This window comes from Meleagris gallopavo, chromosome 9 (genome assembly GCF_000146605.3).
Source record: "Meleagris gallopavo isolate NT-WF06-2002-E0010 breed Aviagen turkey brand Nicholas breeding stock chromosome 9, Turkey_5.1, whole genome shotgun sequence".
NCBI lineage: Eukaryota > Metazoa > Chordata > Aves > Galliformes > Phasianidae > Meleagris > Meleagris gallopavo.
In genome coordinates this window covers 17,700,725-17,708,053 of record NC_015019.2, presented here as the reverse complement: position 1 = coordinate 17,708,053, position 7,329 = coordinate 17,700,725, and positions in this window count along the sequence as shown.

Genomic DNA, 7,329 nt, shown 5'->3' with positions numbered 1-7,329 from the left:
ATCTATAAATGCCCTTGAAAAAAAAGTGGCCAACAATTAGCCATTAGTTAAGTCCTTTACAGGTTTAAAACAAGCAGTTGATGGAAGCGTAGGAAGAGGCTCTTGGCACAAAGCATGTCTGTATGACATGGTGTGCTTCCGAGAAACAGAATTTAAATGATTTGCATATGGCCACCTAAATATTTAATGGTTTTGCAGTTTAGGAAAGCAGGCTGGAAGCTGTGCTATGCAGCAGTCCATGATCCTGTCTGGCTCTGCTGGCGGTGGTAGGCCTGACCTGATGTTCTGAGAGCCTGAGCCCAGTGTTTTGGCCCCACTGAACCTATGGCCACTGTCTGGTGCATGAACTGCCTGCAGCTGGGGCTGTGTGTGCCTTCCTGGAGCCACTCAGGTTCCATGAGCCTCGACCTGGCACTGCTGTTCCCTCACAAAGAAGCTCCAAGCTGGCACTGCCTTCAGTGCAAGGGGGAGGGCCTTGCACTCCACCCACAGCCATGGCCGGCTCTCTTCATGCTTCCAAACTTAGGATTTTGAGATACTTTCAAACATGCAGATGCACTGAATGCTTCTAGATGGCTGCAGGCAGCTGCAGGGCTCGCGATTTGGAGGTGTGTCCAGTTATACAGCATGGGACGGAGCGTTCTGACGGGGCTGCTCTTGAACAACAGTAAAATATTAACCAAGCTGAGAAGTTAAATAAAAAGAAGCAGCTCTTCCCAGTAGAACTGTAGCATTCTCTCCTCTTCACATTCTTTTGAGCTCATTCATTCCTTTGAGCTGCAATAACAAGCCAACTATTTGTATATGGTGAGACTTGTAATGGGGAAGAGAAGGAAATTCCCTTGGAAGAAAACTCGTGTCTTGCTGTGCTTTTTGCAACACCCACTGTGCTTCTTCCCCATCCACAGATGGGCTTCTTCCCAAAGCCATGGCAGAGCCCAGCTCTTTGGCCCAGTCGCCTGCTCAGGTCTCCCAAAGAAAAGCATTTTTAGAGCCCTCGCTCCTAGTGCTCCTCCAGCCAAGCACTGCCTCCAAGGACAGGGCCCAGGAGGGCACTAGCCCTGGGACTTCTTAATATCACATGCAGTTGGGTTTTTCAGCCTTCGTCACCCCAAATTCCTGTTGACACCAATGGGAGCTGCAGGTGCTTGAAAACCTCTCATTTAATTCATCATTCAGCTGCAGCCCTGTCTGGACAGGAAGACAGTAACCTTTAAAGAGCAACACTTCACAACCATTAAGCAACTAATATTTCATGCATTTGTATCACGGTTGGCTCCAAAACCAACCCTGGCAAGTGTCTGGGGTTTTCTCTGGAGAGTCATTTTGTCTGTTTATAGTGCTGATCTGTTTAAGGTGTTTAAGGGCTGTTTCCCTGATCCTTCTTCATTAGAGGTAATTGAAACAGTTTAGAAGCCCGATCGTTGTTTGGCTGAGTCTTCCCACTAACAAGCTGCTGATTGCTCATAAGATATGGGGCACAGAAGAAGTTTATTACAGTTTTCTAGCACTCAGAACATCTTAGCAGTGGCTTGCAGGCTACTCCCCACATTTTTATAAGCAGATGTGGATTCAGATCTTGCCAAAATGCAGAAAGGCTGCTGCAGCCCACAACATCCTTCTTTGCTACAGTTTCACGGGTGACTTGGGCACCAATGTCCTTTGCACAGGACACACTCTTGAGGAAGAAATTTCCTCCAGTTGCCTCCCAAGGAGACGTTGTGTGGCCTCTGGAGCCAACCCTCCCTGCAGGCTCCAAGCAGCTCCACAGCCTTGCTGCACCAGGAAGTTTCCCTTCACCACCACAGTGAGACAGAGCTCACCATCTGCCGGGGGCAGGCCTGCAGCTCAGCCATGCCCATTAGAAGAGATGCCTCCCAAACGTGTATTCCTGGTTCCCAGAGTGACTCTGGGATGCTAACCATGCCTCTCGTGAGGTTGGCTAAAAGCTACCACGAGGCAATGTGGTCACAGGATGTCACATACCATCACAATGAGCATAACGTGCATTGCTAACTAAATGGTCAGGGACACTTGAATTCTCATCTCAGGAAAATCTCTCTCTTTTTTTTTTCTTCTCTTCGATACTAAAAAGACATGGGTGAATTGCCATTCAGCTCTCCTTGCTTTGCCAGGACATAACATGCCTTGCTTCCCTTGAGTACACTACGCCCAAAGTCACGGGTACCAGCCCTGCAGGCTGTGTGGGCAGTTCTGCCCTAGGACAGCAGATGAGCTGATCGGGCTGCATAGGCAGAATTGAGATGGCTGTCAACCAAGGATCAATTATTTTAACACTGAAGATGCTCTGAAGATTTTACAGAAAGAAATGTGATAATTGGAAATTGTACCCACTGTGTTTGTATCGCAGCAGATCTGGCATCATCTCTGTATCACAGATGAGCCCCAACAGAGAAAACTGCTCTTACCTCCATGCTGTTAGGTTTCATTGTTATTGATTTCAATTCAGCTGTCTTGAAAATACTCTCCCATAGCCCCTATAGAAACTGTGATAAATGTTCATAGTAGTGCCTTACAAAAAGCCTCCAAAATAATGTGAATTCCTGGTGAATCTCAAGTGTGATTGCTTTCATCCTAGGCCTGGCTCTCCAAAAGCCTCAGTCTTGTTGCACCACAGATTGCGTTATTGCTTACTGTGATAAGCATTCAGAGGGCTGAGCTCCCTGTAGGAGCGGTATGGCTGCTGCACACAGGAAAGGGAGTACCATCATTTGGCTGGCACACTATGGTTAGGGCATCCTGTGCTACAGGTGTTTCAGATCCACCCAAATCAACTTGGCTGTTCTTTTCTCTGTCATAGTTACAGCTATTCTTCCCTCTCTAATAATGGAAGAATGCCACCTGCTTCAAAAGTGATTCCTAAGGACTGATCAAAGAATATTTGTTCAACTAAGAGAAGAATGAAGTCCTATATATATGTTAATACATCCCCACTGACACAGAGTGGCTTTTTGTTGTTCTCCTCTGTCTGAACATGAGCAATTTATAGTCTGCTGGTGCATCTAATTAGTGGATCTGATCCTTAAATTGAAGTGGTAGAAGCTTGTGATTTCAAATCCCGAATTTCCAGAAAAAAAAGGCTTTGCCAAAAACTCAGGATATGGAGAAATACATTTAAATGCCAATGTTGGATACAGGCAGAAAATAAGGGAGTGATCTGAAGCAGTTGCATGTCTGTTGGTTCAGATTCACAGAGCGAAGGTAAACTGCCTTCAACACAGATATGTGGGAAGAACTTGGCCTCATCTAGCTCCCTCTTTGGTACTAGCCAAGATAAAAATACATTAGGATTACCAGGATCAAGAAAATAGCATATGGTGCTACCACAGACTGTAATACACTTTAGAAAACCATTATTTTTTTCTTTTTGTGCAGTCCCTCATTAAACTAGATGCCATTCATTCTCCGCCTGGATTTTTCCCACATTTTTTCCCATGAAAAGAGAGGACATGCTTGAATTAATTGACTTGCCAAATGTTTTGTTCAAATAGCTGTGGCAGAAGTAACTTTTAGTAGCCAGGTGAAGTAGCCCCTTCCCTGCAGCAGTGAATCTGCACTGATTCAGTATCCCTCTGCTCTCAGCGTTTATGTGCCATGGGAAGCTGTGGTGCTTCCTATCCTCTCTCGCTCTCTCCTTTCCTTTTCCTCCAGGAACAAGATGATCTCTTTGTAATTTGGGAAAACAAATCGTTTTCAAATACTTCAGGAAGAGCTAGTCTGCCCAGAAGGAATGTGAAGGTAAGCCTGCTGGAAGCTGCCACTGGGTGCGCAGGCTCAGAGCCGTACCTCTTGCTGTCCTGACCTGCAAAGGTTTGGCACTGTGTGTGTGGGCTGCTCCCCTTCCCACTGTTCCCATCTTAATCCCTGTGCCCTGTGCAAAAATGCAATCCTGTTGCTTCTGTCGTTTCTTCCACTGCTGTCAGCCCTGAAGGTTCTGTATTTTAGTAAATAGATAACTCGTTATGACATGCGCGCGACAAGGGAAAATTGATGGTAAAGAAAAGATTTCTGTTTTGGAGAAAAACATACAAACAAAAACATGCTGTCAGCACTGAGATGGGCTTATACCAAAGGCAGCACACAGCACAAGTGTCAGCGCCTTTCACCAAATCCCACAAATGCCATGGAGTGCGGGACGGCAGCAGGGTAGGCAGAGCCATCCCCAACCCGGAGAGCTTCCTTGGGGATGGGAGCTGGGTTTAGACATGTGGGCACAACCGAAGGACTGGGAGAAAGGCTGAGTGGTCGGGCCAAACAGAAAAAGGGAAAATGCCGTGCAGGTGCAGCTAGGTGTGACGGATGGGCAGGGGACAGCAGGCCTCAGCTGAGAGGGCACCTGTGCTCAGACTCCCAGTGCAGAAAGAGAAGAGCACAGACCTTCCAAGTGCTGGCAATTCGGCTCTCACTCTTGTCTGTAATGAAGGGTGAGTTACTGTCCCTGCCAGCCCTTTGCACTTGTGTGTTGTGTGACTTGCCCGTGACGGATCTGCACCTCAATAGAGTTAAGGTCCAACCTGCTTCTTTGTGTCAGGAGAAGTCTCAGAAGTCTGAGGCTGGAATTACCTCATAATTTAAATCTCGTGAGCCTGTTTCTTTAGGGGGAATGCAATTTCTCAGGACAATGCTTTCTTATGCATTTTCAAAACAAAATGTAAAATTCTGGATGGGAGCCAGAGCTGTGCAAGTCGTGCTGAGATTGTATTGGGCATAGAGCCCTAACTTAAAAGCTGATCTGCGTTCCTGCACCGAAGGGGAGGAGAGCTTTATTTTTTTGGCTCAAGAAACCTGACACCAGTTAAGACAACACACTTCTTACACAAGGCTGCAGCCGCTAGCAAATGGATGCATATTCATATGACAGGATATGCTCGGTAGCCCCGGGAAACCAAGATTTGAAATCAATAATTTCTAGTAAATCACAAACTGACATTGGCAACATCCTAGTCTGGCTGAGTATCTATGTCATTACAGGCACTCTTCTTTAATAAACAGAACATGGCATGTTACATGCACTGGTTTTGCATTTTCTTGGCAACAGCATAGAAGTATAATTTCTGTGCTTGATCCAAGGGATCTCTGACAAAGGGAAAGGGGTAACATTTGCTTCTGTGGGTTTTATGGTTTTAAATCTCAGGGCCAATTCTGCCATCAGGTAGCTTATGAATATTCATGTAGATTGTTTTGAGTTGAAGAATATCTAACTTTGCCATGTATCTGGCATGGAAAGAATAGTTGACAGTCATGAAACAGAGACTACTTTAAAATGTAGCACCAGCTCTAGTGAAGAGAGGAGCTTTCTGGGAATGAAAAGGAAAATTAAGGAAGAAAGGTGAATATTTATTTCCCGTGGGAAGGAAAATAATGTGATCCTGCCTTCTAAAAACAACGAATATAGAACAATTTTTGCAGATTTAGATATTTAAATCAATTGGAGCCTATTGCATCAGATATGGACCACAATCTCCTGTTCACTTCATTAGGAGCTGAGTGTGATCCGTATGTCCCTGATCACTGCACATGTGTAGGAGCTGTGTGATCTAGCAGTTAGGCAGCGGTGAATCTAGAATTACTGCTACACTTTACATTATTTTTTTACATTATACATCTTTTTTTGTGATGCCTTACTTTCAGGAGGATACAGGTGTCAAACAGAGGTGCCCACTGCACAGGCCCACTGCTAGCATGGAAACCTGTCAAATGCCACCTGCCCACATTTGCTCAGCAGGCCAGCACCACCAGCCCTTGCCAGGCATCGTGGGATGTGTGCACAGGCCATAGCCCAGGAAATGCCATCAATTAGCAAAAGTTTTCAATCTATTGTTGCTGTCATATTATTGCCACTTCTATCAGCCTCTATATTTTTTAACAGAAGAATCTTACTAGCTGAGAGAGAATTAGAAATGAGATGACGGTGAGTTCTTCCAAAGAATATTTCGACCTTGAAGAAGGCTCACAGGGTATTTGATATTTTCGTACCACTGCTTCCTAGCCCCTGTTCTGGTGGTGATCTGCACTCCGAACACTTTGTGACGTTGTATGGCCTGGCATTAAGCAGAGATGCAGGGAGTCAGAACTCTGCAGAGCTAAACCTGCAGGCCAGAGTTCACTCCAGTGAAAACGAAAGGCCTGAATGACATCAGCAGACTTATGTTTATTCAAGAAGATCTCAGGTAGTGATCTCAAGTTTGGGCTGTCAGTATGGCTGTAGGATTTTGCCTCATGAAAGCAAGTGCAAGTCACACCAGTGCCGATGTGCAGACATATCTGTGTGCTTACCTAAGCACTCAAGTAATCCCCTCCATTTCCAAGAGTCATAAACAATGTTAAGCATGTGTTTAAGTGTATTTTTGAGCTATGCAAATAATTGATTTCTGTATTTAAAATATAAGTTCAAAGCACATCTATTTGGAACAAGCATTTGACAAGCCAGCATACATTAACAGCATGGCTTTAACCTGTACTTCAGTAGGAGCTGATACTTGATGCTATGTAACTTTTTACAAAAGCACAGAGAAATTACCAGTGGTGTTTTCAACTCCTAACTGCTAAGCACTGAGATTCTGGTTAGAGCTCTATTTTCCAAGCAGGAGACAAATTCAGCACTCACTTTGATTTATATAACTTCCTAAACTAGTTCAATGACATGTTAGCATGTCAGTCCCTACTTTGGTGATTTCACCCATATGTTCTTCCATGGGCACTCATGTAAATAATGATCTACCAAAGCCAAAGTTGCCTTCATCATCTGCATTCTTTTTTTGTGTCCAAATCAGTGGAAGGCCACATTGAAACTGTAGTCAACTGCACACAAATGAAAGATTTTTCCTTGAAGCTTCTTGTTTACCTAAAGGCAATGTTTCTTAAAAAAATATATTAGAATCCTGTTTTTTCTGAAACACTCATCTGTGGTAAAAATCTCCCCAGCTTCATAGAATCATAGAATGATTTGGGTTGGAAGAGACCTTTAAGATCACCTAGTTCCAACCCCCTGCGATAGGCAGGGACACCTCCCAATAAAGCAGGATGCTCACAGCCCCATCCAGCCCAGCCTTGAATGCTTCCAGGGAGGGGGCATCCACAGCCTTGCTTAGCAGTATCATTAAGTGCCTTTTGAAAATTATATCCAGAAGAAAATTACTCTGAAGGTGTACCTTTCATCTGATGTAGAATGGGAGTTCTTGTGTTCTTGTTTGTGTTATGCTGACTTGTGATTGTGCCACACTTGTATTCTTCATTCCTTAAAGACAAACACAGTTGTGTGTTTTTTTCTGTAATTTTCTACCAGATTAATATTTTCATCTTTTTTTT